At 45.2% G+C, this 22,275-nt stretch overlaps 1 long non-coding RNA gene across 1 annotated transcript in view; it reads left to right on the forward strand.

Moving 5' to 3' along the window:
- The window catches only part of LOC124595416, a 488,794-nt gene that overhangs the window by 128,179 nt on the left and 338,340 nt on the right, over positions 1-22,275 (forward strand). Inside the window, exon 2 of the long non-coding RNA XR_006978203.1 lies at positions 11,031-11,087. This is a non-coding gene — a long non-coding RNA (uncharacterized LOC124595416). The remainder of the gene's footprint in view (positions 1-11,030; positions 11,088-22,275) is intronic.

Raw genomic sequence — 22,275 nt, forward strand, 5'->3', positions numbered from 1 at the left:
GTTCCTGTTGCTGTGAAATGTGGAAAACAAAAACCCCAAGTGGCAATTATAAGAAGAGGAACAGCACCAAAAATGGAACAGAAACATGACATTTAGAAAATCGTTCACGAAACCTGTGAGTAGAATTTAAAATACGTCATAGAAAAAACCAGAACTGTTTATAACGTATAGGTACACTGCCCCAAAATGTAAATAGTAAAAATATGTGCGTATTCCAGGCCACTGAAGATGCCTTGCAGATAATAAAGGCGAATCGCGTATGGCACTAAAATTGTATTTCATTCAGTTATAGTTGATCCATGTAGTTAGACGGTCCAAAAGTAAAAATTATCAATATACCGTAATAATTCGAATACAATATTCGTGGTGTGCTTCTTGACACAGTTATGTCGATTAAATATCTAGGCATAACTTTGCAAAGCTCTGTGAAGTGAAATGAGCAAGTAAGGAAGGTAGTAAGAAAGACGAACGGTCGACTTCGGTTTTGTGGGGAGAATTTTACGGATGTGTAGCTCATCTATAAACCAGACTGCATATAGAACACTAGTGCCGTCCATTCTTGAGTACTGCCCGAGTGTTTGGCACCCCCACCAGGCTGCAGTTAAAACAAGATCTGTAAGCAATTGGGCCGGTAGGCTCGATCAATACGGTAGTATTACGGAGATGCTTCATGAACTCAAAGGGGAAACCCTAGAGGCAAGACGGCGTACTTTCTGCGAAACAATGTAGTGAAGGTTTACATAAACAGCATCTGGGGCTGACTGCAGAACTATTCTACTGCCGCCACCGTACATTTCACATAAGGGCCGCGAGGACAAAGTAAGAGAAAGTAGTGCTCGTATGGTGGCATATAGACGGTCGTTTTTCCGTCGCTCCAGCGTTTTCCTTGCAACTTGTGGTTACTTGTGAAGTATGTAAGTAGATTGTCCTAAATAAAAATCTTCGACTGGTTGTATAACTTCACTGTTACTTTGTAATGTGTTGTTTTCGATTTGTTGGATGACCTGAATCAGCATTCTACAATAGTTTGGTCTTATTATAATCGATAATCAGACCAGCCTTAGAATTTACTCTATCAAATCGTTCCATGCGTTGTTGAAGTGCCCCAGTACTAGAGGCGGACTGTACTGTGTCATCTGCAAGACGAAGGTGGCTTATAGTACGCTCCATCAACATGAACTTGTTCTTAGTTTCACAGTTTTGGGATTTGTGCCGGTCGTTGTGGCCGAGCGGTTCTAGGGGCTTCAGTCCGGAACGCGCTGCTACCGCGGTCGCAGATTCGAATCCTGCCTCGGGCATGGATGTGTGTGATGTCCTTAGGTTTGTTAGGTTTAAGTAGTTCTAAGTCTAGGGGACTGATGACCTCAGATGTTAAGTCCCATAGCGCACAGAGCCATTTGAACCCTTTTTTTTTTGGGGGGGGGGGGGATCTGTACTCTTCTTACATGCCCGTTGACAATGGTTGTGACGTTACGGAATCACTATGCCTAACTCCTCTTTGTTCTAAACTTCTCTTTCTCCTGATGAAGTCTAATGGAAGCATTGCCCTCAGTTTATTTCCAGCTTTCTATCAAGTCGTTGTTTTCAACTGTCATGGAAGTCCTCCTGTTCTTTATATGAGACTTGGGGTGTAACAACAGATAGGGACAATCGGCGAGCAACTGAGTTACCGAATTTAAAACACGGTACGTGATGTATTGTATTCACGCTAGTTGTTGGTAGTTCCACAATAAACTGAGAAATGGCAGCTGTGCGTGTAACTTAATTTTCTAATTTTCACTATTCGCATGTATATATTGTTCAGATTCTAACATAGGATGCCGCGTTTTTGAAGGGCTGCCGATACAGGTTTTGTTGATGCTGCGCCAATAACTTCTTCGAAGAGTATAAATCCCAGAACTCTTTTGTTCTATAAGATCGTTTTCCACTTGCGAGTCGTCTGCTAGGCTGTATTCATTTTTAAAGCAAACTCTTTGTTTTGTTTGATAAAAAACCCAATGTTTTCTGTATGCAGTTAGAGATAATTTTAGAGCACATTTCGTACCGCAAGGCTAGGAGGCTGATAAACAAGCCACAAAGGAACTACAAACCTATGCCACCTATGTCTTTTGTTTTGAAGTAGAGGTGAAACATCTCGCACAAGGATAAATTAAACAAGTTCTGAGAGATGTGGCGCGTACAGACATATACAAACCGTCATTTTTACTTCGTTGAATACGCGGATTTGGGGAAAGATCTCGACAGCAATCGGTCGCGGTTTATTTAAGGGAACCATCACGCAAGTAATCTGAGGAAACGACGCGGAACGTAAATGATCATCGCTTATAGCCGTCCCTCCTCGACACGAGAGTACAGCGTCTCTACTAGCAGTCGCTACCTCACCATTACCGCCTGCCCTTCCCTGTGTTGTCCATCCTGACGAGCATCTCGTCCCGATGCGAGGCTCAGTGCCGTGTACAATCCAAGACGCAAGTCGCCGTCTAGACAATGGGGAGTCTAGAGCGTCGGGCTAATGACAGGATGCCTCCCTCCAGCCCTCCCACTGGCCGGGTGTACGGCCTGGATGCGTTCATTTGGACCGCCCACGTGGCGACCTCGCGGACCGCCGTCTCAAGAGGCACGCGACGGTCCGTTTCGCAATGGGTGTCGTGTCATTACAACACACGCACACTGCCTGCTGCCCTGCAACCGTCCTGTCGGGCCTTGTGGTCAAAGACTACATTACTTGGCGAATACCCATGTTAGGAACTCTGCCTGCCCACACACACCTCCTCCCCCTTTTATTCTCCATAGTTTACCAGAACTGTCCCCGATAACACGCTCCCCCCACCCCCTCCAAATCCCTGGCATAACATTTAGAAATAATGAAGATGCATCATAGAATAAACCACTCTTACCCTGTAACTAATAGCTCAGGACGCCCAAAAGAGGCCCACCTCTGTCCCTAAGAGGAGGAGGAATGAAACGTGAAAAAATAAAAATAAAAAAAGGAAAACTCTGAGGGAAGAAAAATCCACTTGAAATGGCTGTGTATCTGTAACACCACATGACAAATGTCTCGTATAATTTTATTAGATTATTTACTTGTTTAAAGGTAACAAAAGTGATCGTCATGTTCTTCAGAATAATTCTTGTAAAAGCACGTCAAAATTGTTGTACATTCATGAGTCAAAACATTATGACCACCTACTTAATAGCTTGTTTGTCCGTCTTTGGAACGAAATACATAATTGATTCTGCGTACCAGGAATCAGAAAGTTTGTTAGTAGGTTTAAATGGCTCTGAGCACAATGGGACTTAACATCTGAGGTCATCAGTCCCCTAGAACTTAGAACTACTTAAACCTAACTAACCTAAGAACATCACACACATTCATGCCCGAGGCAGGATTCGAACCTGCGACCGTAGCGGTCGCGCGGTTCCAGACTGAAGCGCTTAGAACCGCTCGGCCACTCCGGCCGGTGCAGGGAATCTCTCCCTTAGCATAATACGGATCCCACCAGTCTGTGCCTGCGGCGTGCATGTTTCAAACCGGTGTTCACCTCGATGACGGAGTTTATGGAGCCGACTATCGACCTAGTGTAACACACACGTGCTTCACCCGAAGAGCCGACGCGTTTCCATTGATCGACGGTCGAATCCCGGTGATCCCGTGCCCACTGCAATCGTAACTGACGATGTAATTGTACCAACATGTGAACACATAGGGGTGCTCTGCTGCGGAGCTCCTTGTTCAACAACGTACGATGAACGGTGTGCCCTGAAAAGCTTGTGCGCACACCAGCACTGTGCTCTTTCGGCAGAGATGCCACAGATCACCATCTATCCTACTTTACAGAGCACACAAGCCTCCAAACCCCACGTTCTGTGAAGAACGTCCAACCAATCAGCGCCTAGTGGTACTTTCAGAGGCCTTCCACCTCTTTCCCTAGATGCTCACGACAGTAGCACGCGAAAATTCGACCAGCTTCGCCGTTTTCGAGATACCCATTCACAGACTCTGCGTAATCAGTGGTCAGAACGTTTTGGCTTATCAGAGTATATAATATGTTTCTTTCTGGCATTGTTCCTCGAAATCTTATTAAATTTTCTTTACGAGTGGTCGACGCAGGCCCCGAAGGAAGGTTAATATCTAATGCCCCGTCGAGATCGAGTTCGTTAGCGGAGGAGCACAAGCTTCAAATGGACAAGGATTGCGGAGAAAACTTAAAAACTATTTGAGACATACTGTACCCAAGTCGCACGCCTAAATCAGTCCTCTTCTTCAACGGTATGTTTCCAACATGGCCTATTTATGAATCTGCATTAAACTGACTAATGATGGATAAAAGCTGGCATGTTTTTCAGCCAAAGTGTTTCGCATGTTTCCTGATTAGCTATACCGAATACTTCCTTATAACGTACAATATTGCCCGTGCATGCGAAGATAATTCAGTCTAAATGCGCTGCATGAGATACAAAGCCCCAGTCATCTATGAAACATAATTTTAATCATTCTGCCAGGAATATAATTGTTTCAGTCTCGTCTGTACAGATCAACTGGAAAGAGGCAGCGGATTGCAAGTTCCGGTCACGAATCTCGGTCCGGCACGCAGTTTTAATCTGTCACAACAGCATACGTTCCTGTGCACAGTCCAATATTCATTATGGGTCCCTGCGAGATTCATCGGTATGAGGATCCATACAAAATGTTACGTTTTAGGAGTGAATATGTTGTTGTTGTGGTCTTCAGTCCAGAGACTGGTTTGATCCAGCTCTCGATGGTACTCTATCCTGTGCAAGCTTGTTCATCTGCAACTACCTACTGCAGCCTACATACTTCTGAATCTGCTTAGTGTATTCATCGCTTGGTCCCCCTCTATGATTTTTACCATCCACGTTGCTCTCCAATACTAAATTGGTGATCCCTTGATGCTTCAGAACGTATCGTACCAACCAGTCCCTTCTTCTATCAAGTTGTGCCACAAATTCCTCTTCTCCCCAATTCTATTCAGTACCTCCTCATTAGTTACATGAGCTACCTATCTAATCTTCAGCATTCTTCTGTAGCACCACATTTTGAAAGCTTCTATTCCCTTCTTGTCTAAACTAATTATCGTTCATGTTTCCCGTCCATACAGGGCTACACTCACTCCATACAAATACTTTTGCCATAGCTAGTCTACATTTCATATCCTCTCTACTTCGACCATCATCAGTTATTTTGTTCCCCAAATAACAAAACTCATTTACTAATTTAGTCGGCCGCAATGGCCGAGCGGTTCTAGGCGCTTCAGTCTGCAACCGCGCGACCGCTACGGTCGCAGGTTCGAATCCTGCCTCGGGCATGGATGTGTGTGTTGTCCTTAGGTTAGTTAGGTTTAAGTAATTCTAAGTTCTATGGGACTGATGACCTCAGATGTTAAGTCCCATAGTGCTCAGAGCCATTTGAACCATTTTTTTTTTACTAATTTAAGTGTCTCTTTCCTAACCTAATTCCCTCAGCATCACCTGATTTAATTCGACTACATTCCATTATCCTCGTTTTGATTTTGTTGATGTTCATCTTATATCCTCCTTTCAAGACACTGCCCATTCCGTTCCGTTCCAGGTCCTTTGCTGTCTCTGACGCAATCACAATGTCGTCCGCAATCCTCAAGGTTTTTATTTCTTCTCCATGTATTTTAATTCCTACTCCAAATTTTTCTTTTGTTTTCTTTACTGCCTGCGCAGTATACAGATGAAGAACACCGGGGACAGGCTACAAACCCGTCTCACTGCCTTTTCAGTCACTGCTTCACGCCCTTCGACTTTTGTAACTGCAATCTGGTTTATGTACAAATTGTAAATAGCCTTTCGCCCCTGTATTTTACCCCTGCCAGCTTCAGAATTTGAAAGAGAGTATTCCAGTCAACATTGTCTAAAGCTTTCTTTAAGTCTACAAATGCTAGAAACGTAGGTTTGACTTTCTTTAATTTATCTTCTAAGATAAGTCGTAGGGTCAGTATTGCCTCACGTGTTCCAACATTTCTACGGAATCCAAACTTGTCTTGCCCGAGGTCGGCTTCTACCAGCTTTTCCATTCGTCTGTAAAGAATTCGTGTTAGTATTTTGCGGCCGTGACGTATTAAACTGATAATTTGGTAATTTTCACACCTGCCAACATCTGCTTTCTTTGGGATTGGAAATATTATATTCTTCTTGAAGTTTGAGGGTATTTCGCTTGTATCATACATCTTGCTCACCAGATAGTAGAGTTTTGTCATGGCTGGCTCTCCGGAGGCAGTAGTTCTAATGGAATGTCTACTCCCGGGGCCGTGTTTCGACTTAGGTCTTTCGGTGCTCTTTCAAACTCTTCAAACAGTATCATGTCTCCCATTTCATCTCCATCTACGTCCTACGTGAACATAGGGAATGTTATGTTGCACGCCAAGCTTGTAGTAAAGCACATTCTTGGGTTCTTAATGTGTCGAGAAATATTTGTATTTAACAAACTTAAAGAAAATGCTCTCCAAACATAGATTCTTGTGTCAGCGTTTTATGTAGAAGTATCACATTTTAACATAGTGTAAACCGTTGACTCTGGACAAAAACATGGTGCAAATGGCTCTAAGCACTATGGAACTTAACATCTGAGGTCATCAGTCCCATAGACTTAGAACTACTTAAACCTAACTAACCTAAGGACATCACACACTTCCATGCCCGAGGCTGGATTCGAACCTGCGACCGTAGCAATAACGTGGTTCCGGGCTGAAACGCCTCGAATCGCTCGGCCACAGCGGCCGGCCTGACTCTGGGCAGCGAGATTTTTTTTGGCTACAGGATAGTTTCTCGTGAACGTATCTGCTGGATCGTCTGCCGCATGAAATTACCGCTCGCGGCAGTGTAACTTCGAGTAATCGCAGTAAATGCGGTGTGATTGTGGGAAGAACATTCTCAGCTACTGTGAATCAAAAAACTGTCTTCTACACTTGCTACATACCGTCAGCTCGCCGCCCCTCTCATCCCCCTCGAGATTCGCTGAAGGCGCGCACACTACAAATTCATGGCAGGAGGTTACGCTTGTGGAAGCTACGTGACGGCGCTGCAGAATCTCGCGGCGTGCGGCTGCTGACATTTCGCTGCGCCCGCAGCTTGCTGTACCAGTTCTACATCTCGGCTTACATCCTGTGCGTGAGGAGAATGTCCCAGCAAGTCGCTGTGCAGCGGGGAAATCGCGCAGGACGCGTGGGGATGGCAAGGGCTGTTAACTGCCGCCGCGCGTGGCCTAACCAGTGGGCGGGCCCTTAGCTGGTGTACGAAGCCACAGTCTTACTACGCAGTCATTTTTCATGACCCAGAGTTGCGTTAGTTCACAAAACATTATCTGCGTTAGAAGGAGTTACTTCTAAATCTCGCTGACGACGTACTGTCCTTTCTGATTAATTCTCAAAATAAATAAATAAATAAATAAAAATGAAAAAAGAAAATGGTTCAGATGGCTCTAAGCACTATTGAACTTATCTGAGGTCATCAGTCCCCTAGAACTAGATCTGCTTAAACCTAACTAACCTAAGGACATGACACACCTCCCTGCCCGAGGCAGAATTCGAACCCGCGACCGTAGCAGCAGCGCGGATCCGGACTGAAGCGCCTCGAACCGCTCGCCCACAGCGGCCGGCAATTAATTCTCATCAATAGTGCACAGCGAAAACAAATGATAACAATCTGTGCCACTGGCTATCATTAGTTGGATTAAAAGATCCTTTTAATCTGCATTCACCACTGCTGCTCAGTTTTCGATGCGTAGCCATTTTCACGTAAATGTCTTTCCAGTGGGAACTACTGAGGGCCAATTTTTAATCTGTTTCCCATATTCTTCTCGTACAGATCGTTGTCATGTACCATTTCAGAAAGATAATTTTCCTCATTAATGGTACCGTACGCAATTTTATTTACCACAGAAATACACTAATTTCTAGACCTACTGCAATAGTTATCGTCTTCGGATGATACTCTTCTGAAAGTCTATGTATGACTTCACTCAAATCTCTCACCGTCAGATGCACCGCCTATAAGATAAACTGCTGGCTGTATCGCCTGTAGGCCAAAGGACAACAAATCAAAACAAAAGGTAAACTGGCAGCGAGCAGCTGTCCAGGCGTGGGGATCAGGGCCACGTGCACTTCGACAGCGTCAAGCTCGGTAGACTTCCCGCCCGCCGACGCACGCGGAATGCGACGCGCTTTTCAGCTGCTGTTAGGGAAGCCTTCCGTGAGGCGCAGATGTGTCCAGACGACAGGCAGCCGCTGAAAGCGCCGCCCAGCTGCGTAACCGGCGGGAGCCGCCCACGCTGGCCGCGGCACAATTACGGAAGACCGGACTGCCTTGGGCGGCCGCTCCCTGCGGTATAAACAAAGACCGCCTCCTCTCTCCACCTGCCAGCACACTGCTTCGACGGAACCTTCTGCTGTCTCCGACAGCCGCATGTCAGCGGCTGGGCAAAATGATACACAGCTCTGGCCACTGGCCAGTTCCACACCGTCATGTATCCTGCGTCAGTCACTGCACAGTGCATGCGGGAGGGTACTTCGTACTGGTACTAGCCACGTCGACTCGCGTGGAGGAAATATTAACTGTGTGTGAGAGTGTGTGTCCTCACGCTTCGCTCCCCAATCTATCTTATAACGCACTATCGTGACACTTGCGCAGGGTCACATAGTTTTCCTCGAATATCGATTTCCTGCAGACGGGTCTTTTCTGTAGCGACGTCGCTTCTCATTCATTTACCCTATACCCGCTATATTCGTCTTCTCAGAAACTGTAACTCTATTGATATGTAAGTTAATTCTCATTTATCGTCCAGTCTCAATTGCACATTTTTAATTAAATTACGCCTCTGGATCACTCAGGATCATCTACAGATCTAATTAGTTGCGTCAGCAACATGTCTTGTCTACTAAGAACCACAGTACTCTGACATGTGGTTCTGAGTAGACAAGACGTATTCCTGACGCAACTGTTGTCAACAGCATCCCGAGACTTCTTGGACCCGTCTCCACACATCGCCTTTGGAGTACGGTCTGAAGATGGTCCGCCTTTGGACAGACACTGGTCACCAATAAATGTGACTTACGTAATCTAAAATATTTTTCTGATCGCTGTTCTCCCAAAATGTTTACCAAATTACTTGATATAACAGATGACATAACAATTCGTCAGCGAGCTGCGACCCAATAGCTGCAGAGGGGCAGACAATTCAAAGTAATGGAAATTAGGGGGAAGATTTAAGAGACAGGCGCCAGCTGAAACAATGATGGGTGAATGCGTGGCAGCGTGAGTGTGCAACCAATGTTAAAGGCCTCAGAGTTTATTCCTTTTCTCCCGGCAATTGGGAGCCGTTGAAAGCGCCACGTAAACCCCAGACGAGGCATGAAGCACGTTTTAATAGGACGCCGCCCCTGCCCAATGCACCATCGTCTAATGCACCTCGGTCAGTGAATAAAATGTAGCTGTAGGGGACCACAAACACTTGATCATGTATTTCAACACTGCACTGTACAATCGCGGACCCGACAAACAAATTTCACACACGACGACATCTGCGAATTCATAAGAGACGCAGACAAGTGGCAATCTGAACAGATGCGCTGACACATCACCATGTACAGCTTTGCAGCTGTCCTCATCAAGGCGAGTAAACTGCTCGTTTCTGGGGATGGTCTTTCCTATATATCGTCCTGTTTCGGTTGTAGCGTGACAACATACGTCAGTGTGTGTGCTTGTGTGTGTGTGTGTGTGTGTGTGTGTGTGTGTGTGTGTGTGTGTGTGTGGTTGGTGCTTATAGGCACTCAACGCAGAGGTTATCAGCGACCTTACACACATTAACAGAAACAAGTGTGAATAAAATTACTAAAAAGTTATCATACATGCTAAGACAACGGGCAAGAACAAAAGACGCTATACAGGAGACTAAAACACAAGTGAAACGACAAAGATGCTAAAATTTGGACACAGGAAAATGTCACTGGCTGATCTCTTACGTAAAATATTGGTGAGCCAGTCACCGTGTTGACGCAATAAAATCACCTCCTTAAAATCTTGGAAAAAATATTGGACAGTTCATAAAATTTTAAAATTCTAATCAAAGTCGGTTGAACGTTACCTGAAATACGGGGCAGAACATACGTCACTTTCCTGAATGTCATTGGGGAGTTCAAAGTCTAGGTGCCAGTGGAGTGAAGGCTGTAACGAAAACAGATGCCTCTGCTACTCTAGAAAGTGACTGGCTGGCGTTTGGAGATCGGCAGATTGTACGCTCCTACAGCAGGACGTCGAAGCCACACGGCGGCTGTTGGCCCGCTGTTAATTCTGCTGGAACAGGGTCTCGTGTGGCCGCTACACTACACAGCTGGCGAGAACTAGCGCTGTCGGACAGGGGTCGCTCGCAGCCTAGCCGTGCTCCAATGACCTTCAGCAAAGACACTTAGTTTCTCACGTGCCAGCCGAGACACGACTGTGTGTCGCGAACACCGTCCCCAGAAACCAGCAGTTCCGTCGCCCTGGAGACGACCGCTGCACAGATGGTTGAAGCGTCTGTTTCGATAGTGATTTTAGTTCCAAAATGACGCGGCCTAATGCCGAGAGTGATTTTATTGAAATAGATTTTTTTTTTCAAATGATAAGTAGCAGTTGAGTGAGCATCTATGTTTGAATAAGTAAATTCTCTGCTAAGCAGCAACGGAATAATCTGACAATACGAGCAAAATGGTAGGCTGCTTTCCTGAACTGTTGTTAAAATCGACTTTGTATCACAAGACATTCATTTGCCGAGTGACCTAAATACTCTTTGTAAGTGCTCTATTTACTAATGACACGCTGTGTAATTAAATTACTTGTGTAACCTCCAATTCGTGTCTGCCAAAAATACCTTGTGATCTTAGAAATATATATACCTGCGGGCTTAAAATTCGTTTTCCTTGTCATGTAGATATTTTGTTTGTATTCAATAAGGGAATATTTTGTGTTCTGAATGTTTACACCAATTCTAATTTCGATTTTTGTTTCAGGTCACATACAACTTCTGCAACTATCACCCTATCACTCGCCAACAGTATCCTGTGCAGGTAGGAACCGATACAATGATAAGTCTTTTTGGCCGGCCGAAGTGGCCGTGCGGTTCTAGGCGCTGCAGTCTGGAACCGCGAGACCGCTACCGTCGCAGGTTCGAATCCTCCCTCGGGCATGGATGTGTGTGATGTCCTTAGGTTAGTTAGGTTTAAGTAGTTCTAAGTCTAGGGGACTAATGACTTCAGAAATTGAGTCCCATAGTGCTCAGAACCGCTATATTTTTTTCCATAAGCACAGAATATTTGCAAAGAATGTAAGAAACATTGATTGGAAAGCATGTCTGGATTTGTAATAGTTAATGTAATAACAGTTTTTATGTTCGACTTTTAGAAATGCATCGTGTTCGATAACACTGGAAATACAAAAGGCATGCGGTGCACACTTCATATTGAACAAGATAGGTGTAAGACGAGTCGCATCCAGACGCAGTACAGACTCAGCAAGTGCGTGGACGACATTCCAGAGACTCTTGAAATGCGCGCTTTGAGCAGCTGCTGCCTAGTCCTGCTCCCTGTCGTTCACTCATCCTTGCGACCAACATGTTCTCTCTGTGAAACTGACGGCCATGTCGAATATTTTTAGCACAGTGAACACAGTAAGCTCTACAACAATAGGGATATTGCAGTACGGACGTGAGTTCGTTGTTACTCCAAGTGAAGTACTGACAATCAGACGTCCCACTCAAAACAATGGGAAGCCCCGTGACAAATCATTTGCATGCACGGTGGGACCTCTCGGGAATTGTTTTTGGAGCCATAATATTACATGTTTACAGATATTCTCAAATACAGATGAAAACACTTTATGCGTGTGCTTAAGACCCTTGTCGCATATATTCCCAGTGAAATAAAGATCGTATCCCGTTACTTGATTAGTTTTAAATTGAAGATCCTTTCAACGTTAGAAATAATGAGGGGCTAGCAGCAGGACATTGTGGAATATAACTAAATAAACTTTTGTGTTCTGTAAATGTGTCTGTTTATTCCATGCATCTATCCAGTTTCGGCCTTTAGGTCGTTCCCAGTTACCAAACGGTCCTAACAGCAAGCATAAATAAAAACATTTACAGACCAGGGTCGGAAATGTCTTGATTCAAACATTTCAATGAGGCTTCGGAACCAGGTGTAAAGGATTCTAACTTACGACGTCGCAACCAATAAGTTACATGAAGGGAATACTCTAGGCATAGTGTGTGCCCTTCTCAACATACCTCGCTATTTGATTTATTACTACTACATTACAATTGCCTCATTATATTCTGCATTTATAGCTGCTCGTTAAATAAATATGTCGACAATATGAAATTTCCCGGTCTTGCATATCTACTACTGCGACTGTTGTAAAGTTTGCAGAACCACTACTGCTATGCTGTTGAGTGTAATTTTCCTGTGCGATCAAGCATGGCCGGTGCTCATTCATAAGCAGCATTACCCATGTTAGTCACAATCTATTATAGAACGAAAAATCAGTGCAAAGTTGCAAATTTTACTTTCTGCTCACTCTATGACTAGTTTCGAGCCGAGACCCATAAGTCATCGAGTGAATGAAAAGTAAGATTTGCAACTTTGGACTGGTTTCTCGTTCTACTGATTAACAGAAGTTGCTCACCCAAGCTACTCCAGCATGCTGGAAGTTCGTACAATCTATTGTAATAATTTATTATATCTGGCTTTGTACTGTATATGGCCAACGGCCTTGCCGCAGTGGTAACACCGGTTCCCGTCGGATCACCGAAGCTAAGTGCTGTCGGGCTGGGCTAGCACTTGGATGGGTGAGCATCCGGTCTGTCGAGCGCTGTTGGCAAACGGGGTGCACTCAGCCCTTGTGAGGCAAACTGAGGAGCTACTTGACTGAGAAGTAGCGGGTCCGGTCTCGTAAACTGACATACGGCCGGGAGAGCGGTGTGCTGACCACATGCCCCTCCATATCTGCATCCAGTGACGCTTGTGGTCTGAGGATAACACGGCGGTTGGTCGGTACCGTTGGGCCTTCATGGACTGTTCGGGCGGAATTTAATTTAGTTTCTGGCTTCGTATATGCAGGGCCCATTCGTATTAATGCGATCACCGCCTATGCTCGACGTCAACGCTCGGTAACGACTGACAAACAGCAAGTGGCAGCATTAGCAGTGGACGATATGTAAAGTGTGTCGTGCGGACGAGGGTATCAGTACTGTCGTTGTCGTAATGTGGTAACGGAGCGATTTATTTGACTTCTAAAGGGCATGCTCATTAGCTTTCGGCACAAGGGCGGAAGCATTACCGAAACGGCTAAGTTTGTAAACTGATCGCTTGCCGCTATGGTTAAAGTGTACAGTGCATGGCAAAGTGGATCTATGTAAAAACGGCGCCGAGGCGACTGTGATGCACCATGGGTCATAGACGACAGGGGTGAGCCGGCCGAAGTGGCCGTGCGGTTAAAGGCGCTGCAGTCTGGAACCGCAAGACCGCTACGGTCGCAGGTTCGAATCCTGCCTCGGGCATGGATATTTGTGATGTCCTTAGGTTAGTTAGGTTTAACTAGTTCTAAGTTCTAGGGGACTAATGACTTCAGCAGTTGAGTCCCATAGTGCTCAGAGCCATTTGAACCATTTGACAGGGGTGAAAGACGCCTGCGAAGATGTGTACGGGGGAAGAGACGTGCAACTGTTGGGAAATTGACAGGCCAGATAAACCGAAATACAGTATCTCCTCCGCAGTGTCTCCTCAACGGCCGTTCAGCGAACGTCGCAACTTACGGGCCTCCGCAGCAGGCGCGTGGTTGAAGCACCCCTGTCGACTGCTGTTCATCGGCGACGAAAGCTGGAATTTGCACGCCAGTACCGTAACTGGACGTCCACTGAGTGGCGATAGGTGGTCTTTCGGGAAAATTACGTTTTATGCTTCATCGAACAATTCGCCACTGGCTGGTACGGCGTGAGACGTCTGAAAGCAAGGATCCTGCGACAATCGCCGCAAGGGTCCAGGCCGGAGAACGAAGTGTTATGGTCTGGGGAATGTTTTAGTGGCATTGCCCGGGTGATATCGCCATTCTGGAAGACACAGTGGATAAACACAAGTACGCTTCTATGCTTGTGGACCATTTCTGCCGCTACATGCAGTTTGTTTTTCTTCGGTACGATGGCATCTGCCAGCAGGACACTGCAACGTGTACCTCGCAGTATAAGTGCATGGTTCGAAGACCACCAGGATGAGTCTACCGTACTTCCCTGGCCACCAAACTCCCGGGATTAAAACCCAGTCGGGAATCTGTGGGACCACTTCGACTGGGCTATTCGGTTTGGGGATCCTCAACCAAGAAATCTAGCACAGCTGGCCACCGCACTTGAGTCGTCGTGGCTCCACATTCCTGTCGGTACCTCACCTCCACGTCTGGCAGCGATGCGCGCTGCGTAATGGGGTCGTTCAGTCTTTTGACAGGTAGTCACATTAATGTGACTAGACAATGTGTATTACCAGTTATTATGCACTATATTACAACGAACGCTGTTACTGCTCCCAATTCTTCTACTAAGTGAACGACGACGACGACGACGACGACCGCCGCCACCACCACCACCTCCAACACCACTACCACCATTACTACTACTACGTTTACTTGTATAGTTGTATGATAAAACTCCTGTTGGTAATATTTATATTACGATTACAATTTTTACTATTATCATTTATTACATAGTTGATGCATGTTATTTCTAAGACCCTAATATATTGATGGACAAAGAATTTTACAATCTTGGTATTATTTTTTCCAAGACACCTTACGTTCGGGATGACACACACTGATTTATGATTGTTCCGTTCGTCATCGCGTCTTCTACCAGACAGTGCATCGCATCAAGTTTGCTTCATGTTTCATATGCCGTCGAATCATCAACTGATTTCCTACCTGGCTGGTCCCGGCGGAGGTTCGAGTCCTCCCTCGGGCATGGGTGTGTGTGTTTGTCCTTAGGATAGTTTAGGTTAAGTAGTGTGTACGCTTAGAGACTGATGACCTTAGCAGTTAATTCCCATAAGATTTCACGCACACACACACACACACACACACACACACACACACACACACGTTTCCTACCTTTGAGGTTCAGTAGGATGAAGTGTGTGAGTTCTGACCATTTATCTTGGTTATTACGTTACTGGTCCACTGGGCGTGAAGTTATAGAGATGTTTTGTCGTGGAAATGTTTCCTTCTAGAGTTCTTCCAGTGCTCTCAAGCAGCAAAGATTTCCATATGACGTGACCCCGTCCGTCCAGTTCGCTCAGAGAAGGAAGATTAAGGTTTAAAGCTCCTTCAAGGAGCGGTTGTTTTCAAGGGAAACATTCCGGAATTTATCTAGAGCAGTTTAGGGAAATCGCACAAATTTAAAATATAATTACGCGATTGGGATTTGAAATACCGTTATCCCGAATGGAGTCCAGTGAAGGGCGTGCACAACGAGGGTCAACGCAGGCCAGATGCCTCCCTGCCCCCACTCTCCCAAGCTAAAAAAGTTTTGGAAAGTGAAATCGCATCATACTTCATCAGATAGACAGATTGTGAGTTAACGAGCATTTCGCTCTCATTTAAATATATGGCTGAAAGAGTCAGCGTTCAGGAATTGTGAAACGGACCCTGTCGTCCAGGACCGGATGTCACAAAAGGCGCAGATTCACCACGAGACGGGGAAACTCACAGGCGTCTATTGTCTATTGAGGCTTAAGCGCTGTAGTGTGCGAGTGACACATACAAGAACCTACGGTATAGGGAAACCCATTTTCTAACTACTAATGGGCAAACTTTAGGTGGATTTGACGTTTGACCTGCAGTAGATGTTTGCTGTTAGTTGTTAGGAGATGGACTTGACGTCTTGCTACTGCTAGATTTCAGGTACACCTGAGGGTGGGGCTATGACCCCGAAACTTTTGTAGTGCATAGCGACTTACATAGAGCAAGACTTCGGTCAATAAAGTATTTTACAACTCTGGAGGATTCGTTTAGCACGAACATGTTGCAGAACATTTACGGATGCCCCACAAATAAAAATTTAGACTTCGTTGTGGACGTTGTTACCTCTCCCCCTCCTTCCTTCTTCCATCTGTTGTCCACATTAAACAATGTCCAGTAATTAATTGGGAAGAGCGAAGATTACAACAAACTTTCAAGTTTACTTAGCTTGTCATGTTGGGATGACTCCAGTTGTTCTTGTCTAGGGGTGTGATTCTTCAAGCCGAAAACCTAACATCAGATCCTCACGGTTGGTTTCAACTAAATAAACTGGAAGATTGTTGTTGCAGCATTTTCTACGTAAATATACTTTCCACTGATTTCCTCACATTTTAGTATATCGTACAACAATATTTTGATTTTTGACATTAACATAGCCGAAATTACATTGTCCGCACCTATTATACAAAAATACGTGCGGTCACATCAGATGCAAGCTTACGACTCCCACACACTGTGCGGAAATAACCATATTCCAAAGTGTTTACAATTTTTCTTACATTATTAATTTCGGTTATTATTTCATAAGTGAATCCAGAAATAAACATAGTAAACACTATAGGATTGCATAATTAATAATAGAAGTTTTAAGTGTTCCAATAATTCGTAAATTATAATGTTTCTAAAACAATTATTTTAACTGTACATTCAGAGCTAGTAACATCGAAACTAAAATATTTTATAAAGTAATTCTTTTCATAAATTTTAGTTTGAAATATAACATACTGTGTACAAAATTATGTGAAAGTTTTCAGAAAAGCAACTGAATTAATACTGACCTGTCCAAAATTGGAAAAATAATACTGGCAACGATAACTACTGTTGAGGAAAAGTAATGCTAGAGGAGGATGGCCAGTTACAACGTGACGTTAAACACTAACCTCTTGTTCCTACTCTCCTCGCTGATATTGACACGAAGTAACCCTCGCCGTGCACAGTACAGTAGCTTGCTGAGTAGACGTAGATTCTGGTAGAAATTGGGCTCGGGGAACGAAATGTGGAGGTGGCAGGTAATGAAACATGCTGGAAGCTAAAATGATTTTATTTATCACGGATCTGTACAGAATTCTGCAAGTAGTTTGCGGCGTATACGGAGTGCTGGTCCGCTACGGCACGCGTCTGTCGGAACAGCAGGGGCGCAGCGCCACCTGCAAAGTGCGCGCCAGCCGCCAGCCGCTGGGTAGTCCGGCTTGCTACCTGCTGTGCTGTGACGGGGCGAGTGTCGGCGACCTCGCCAGGCCGGGCACGGCACGGCCCATCCCATTCGCAGCGCATTCCTCCGCGGCCGGCGTTGCGACGCCTCACTGCTCGCGAAACGCAGCCGCGTCTGTCTACGCCCGGCCTCTACACTTTCGAGATACAATTTTCTATACTACTGGCCATTAAAATTGCTACACCAAGAAGAAATGCAGATGATAAACGGGTATTCATTGGACAAATATATTATACTAGAACTGACATGTGATTACATTTTCAAGCAATTTGGGTGCATAGATCCTGAGAAAGCAGTACCCAGAACAACCACCTCTGGCTGTAATAATGGCCTTGATACGCCTGGGCATTGAGTCAAACAGAACTTGGATGGCGCGTACAGGTACAGCTGCCCATGCAGCTTCAACACGATGCCACAGTTCATCAAGAGTGGTGACTGACGTATTGTGACGAGCCAGTTGCTCGGCCACCATTGACCAGACGTTTTCAATTGGTGAGAGATCTGGAGAATGTGCTGGCCAGGGCAGCAGTCGAATATTTTCTGTATCCAGAAAGGCCCGTACAGTACCTGCAACATGCGGTCGTGCATAATCCTGCTGAAATGTAGGGTTTCGCAGGGATCGAATGAAGGGTAGAGCCATGGGTCGTAACACATCTGAAATGTAACGTCCACTGTTCAAAGTGCTGTTAGTGCGAACAAGAGGCGACCGAGACGTGTAACGAGTGGCACCCCATACCACCACGCCGGGTGATACGTCAGTACGGCGATGACGAATACACGCATCTAATATGCGTTCACCGCGATGTCGCCAAACACGGATGCGACCATCATGATGCTGTAAACAGAACCCGGATTCATCAGAAAAAAATGACGTTTTGCGATTCGTGCACCCAGGTTCGTCGTCGAGTACACCACCGCCGGCGCTCCTGTCTGTGATGCAGGTTCAAGGGTAACCGCAGCCATGGTCTCCGAGCTGATAGTCCATGCTGCTGCAAACGTCGTCGAACTGTTCGTGTAGATGGTTGTTGTCTTGCAAACGTCCCCATCTGTTGACTCAGGGATCGAGACGTGGCTGCACTATCCGTTACAGCCATGCAGATAAAATGCCTGTCATCTCGACTGCTAGTGATACGAGACCGTTGGGATCCAGCACGGCGTTTCGTATTACCCTCATGAACCCACAGATTCCATATTCTGCTAACAGTCACTGGATCTCGACCAACGCGAGCAGCAATGTCGCGATACGATAAACCGCAATCGCGATAGGCTACAATCCGACCTTTATCAAAGTCATAAATGTGATGGTACGCATTTCTCCTCCTTACACGAGGCATCACAACAACGTTTCACCAGGCAACGCCGGTCAACTGCCGTTTGTGTATGAAAAACCGGTTAGAAACTTTCCTCATGTCAGCACATTGTAGGTGTCGCCACCGGCGCCAACCTTGTGTGAATGGTCTGAAAAGTTAATCATTTGCATATCACAGCATCTTCTTCCTGTCGGTTAAATTTCGCGTCTGTAGCACGTTATCTTCGTGGTGTAGCAATTTTAATGGCCAGTAGTGTATATTCCCTATATTGCTGTAGTACGAGGGAACGGAAGAAACAGAAATCCATAAAATGTCAATTAAAACTGCAGAAATTGCAAAAAGGTAGGAAATTAAGGTGAAAGGGTCTTCGACAAGTGCCAACGGCCTTGGCGCAGTGGTAACACCGGTTCCCGTTAGATCACGGAACTTACGAGGTCCCGGACTCGGCTAGCACTTGGATGGATGACCGTGTGGGTCTGGTAAGTGCTGTTGGCAAATCGAGTGCACTCAGCCCTTGTGGGGCCAATTGAGGAGCTGCTTGACTGATAACCACCGGTTCCGGTCACGAAAGCTGACAACGGCCGGGAAGCAGCTGTGCTGACTACATGCCCCACCAATATCCGCATCCATTGACACCTATGCATGTTAAAAAAGCACGAATATGTTCGCATGCTCTAATGTTTGGGAACAGTTGTATAGATGCTGAGTAACACTGAATGAAAAGTTGAGTGCCAGTTGCCCCATTCTGAGTCTTTTAAATTAACGGGTACATACTCACATTTTTAGTGCTCCGATAGTAGCATTTCCCCGCTGTTATAAAAATGCATCAATTGAAGCAGGCGACAGGAAACACTGACGTATAAAAAATCAGACTCACAGGAAATGCAAAATGGCTAAGTAGGAATGGCTGGAGGACAAATGCAAGAATTCAGACACATATTTCACTAGGGGACAGATAGATACATACCGCCTACAGGAAAATTAAAGACGACTTTGGAGAAAAGAGATGCAGCTGTATGAATACCAAGATATCAGATGGAAAACCTAAGCAAAGAAGGGAAAGCTGAAAGTTGGAAGGAGTATGTAGAGGCTCTGTACAAGGACGACGTACTTCAGGGCAGTATTATGGAACTGGAAGAGGACGTAGATGAAGATGAGATGGGAGATATGATATTGCGTGAAGAATTTGACAGAGCACTGAAGGACCTATGTCGAAACAAGGCCCCGGCAGTAGACAACATTACATCAGAACTACCGATAGCCTTAGGAGAGCCAGTCAAGACAAAACTCTTCCATCTAATGGGCAAGATGTATGAAACAGGTGATACACCCACAAACTTCAAAAAGAATTTATTATCCAATTCCAAAGAAAGCAGTCGTTGATGGATGTGCAAATTACTCAACTATCCGTTTAATAAGGCGCAGCAAATACTAAAACGAGTTCTTCACGGATAAATAGAAACACCAGTAGAAGCCGACCACTGGGAAGATCAGTTTGTATTCCGTAGATATGTTGGAATACGTGAGGCAATACTGGCCTTACGACTTATCTTAGAAGATAGGTTAAGGAAAGGCAAACCTATTTTTCTAGCATTTGTAGACTTAGAGAAAGCTTTTGACAATATTGACTGGAATACTCTCCTTCAAATATAGGGAGCGAAAGGCTATGTACAATTTGTATACAAACCAGATTGCAGTTATAAGAGTGAAGGGACATGAAAGAGAAGCAATGGTTCAGAAGGGATTGAGATAGTACTGTAGGTTATGCCCGGTGTTTTTCAATCTGTATACTGAGCAAGTAATAAAGGAAACCAAAGAAAAATTTGGACTAGTAATCAAAATTCAGGGAGAATAAATGAAACTTTTGAAGTTAACGATGATACTGTAATTGTATCAGGGAGAGCAAACGACTTGGAATAGCGGTTGAACGAAATAAACAGTGCCTTGAAAGGATGATACGACTATGTTATCAAAAGCATCCGAACACCTGGCTGAAAATGACTTACAGGATCGTTGCGGCCTCCATCGGTAATGCTGGAATTCAATATGGTGTTGGCCCACCCTTAGCCTTGATAACAACTTCCACTCTCGCAGGCATACGTTCAGTTCGGTGCTGGAAGGTTTCTTGGGGAACGTGCGCCCATTCTTCACAGAGTGCTGCACTGAGGAGAGGCATCAATGTCGGTCGATGAGACCTGACACGAAGTCTGCGTTCCAAAACATCCCAAAGATGTTCAATAGGATTCAGGTCAGGAATCTGTGCAGGTCAGTCCATTACAGGGATGTTGCTGTCGTGTAATCACTCCGCCACAGGCCGTGTATTATGAACAGGTGCTCGATCGTGTTGAAAGATGCAATCGCCATCCCAGAATTTCTCTTCAATAGTGGGAAGCAAGAAGGTGCTTAAAGTATCAATGTAGGCCTGTGCTGTAATAGTGTACGCAGAACAACAAGGGGTGCAATCCCCCTCCATGAAAAACACGATCACACCGCTTCCGAATTTTACTGCTGGCACTACACACTCAGGCAGGTGACATTCACCGGGCATTCACCATACCCACACCCTCATGGGATCGCCACATCGTGTACCGTGATTCGGCACTCCATACAATGTCTTTCCACTGTTCAATCGTCCAATGTTTAGGCTCCTTACCCCAAGCGAGGCGTCGTTTGGCGTTTACCGGCTTGATGTGTGACTTGTAAGCAGCCGCTAGACCATGAAACCCAAGTTTTCTCGCCTCCCGTCTAACTGTCGTAGTACTTTCAATGGATCCTGACGCAGTTTGGAATTCCTGTGTGATGGTCTGGATAGATGTCTGCCTTTTACACATTGCGACTCTCTTCAGCTGTAGGCGGTCTCTGTTATTCAACAGACGAGGTCAGTCAGTACGCATTTGTGCTGTACGTGTCCCTTCACGTTTCCACTTCACTATCACATCGGAAACAGTGGACCTAGGGATGTTTAGGAGTGTGGAAATCTCGCGTACAGACGTATGACACAAGTGACACCCAATCACTTGACCACGTTCGAAGTCCGTGAGTTCCGCGAAGTGCCCCATTCTGCTCTCTCACGATGCCTAACGACTGCTGAGGTCGCTGATATTGAGTACCTGGCAGTAGGTGGTAGCACAATGCACCTAATATGAAAAACGTATGTTTTTGGTGGTGTGCGGGTACTTTTGATCACATAGTCTAAGGTGAACATCAATTAAAAGAAAACGAGGATAATGGAATATAGTCGAATTAAATCACATGATGCTGAGATAATGAGATTACGAACGAGACAATTCAAGTAGTAAATAAGTTTTGCTGTTTGGGGAGGAAAATAACTGATGATGTTCGAAGTAGAGAGAATATAAAATGTAGACTGGCAGTGGCAAGAGAAGCTTTCTGAAGAAGAGAATTTCGTTAATACTGAATATAGATTTAAGTGTTAGGAAGTCTTTCCTGAAAGTACTTGTATGGAGTGTAGCCACATATGGAAGTGAAACATAGACAATAAATACAGGCTTTCGAAATGTGGTGCTACAGGAGAATGCTGAAGATGGATGGGTAGATCGCGTAACTAATGAGGTGGTACTGAATAGAACTCGGGAAAAAAGAATTTCGGGCACAACTTGACTAAAGAAGGGATCACCAGCTAAGTGTTGGAGGGAAGTGTGTGTGCGTGTGCGTGTG

Source organism: Schistocerca americana, chromosome 2 (genome assembly GCF_021461395.2).
Source record: "Schistocerca americana isolate TAMUIC-IGC-003095 chromosome 2, iqSchAmer2.1, whole genome shotgun sequence".
NCBI lineage: Eukaryota > Metazoa > Arthropoda > Insecta > Orthoptera > Acrididae > Schistocerca > Schistocerca americana.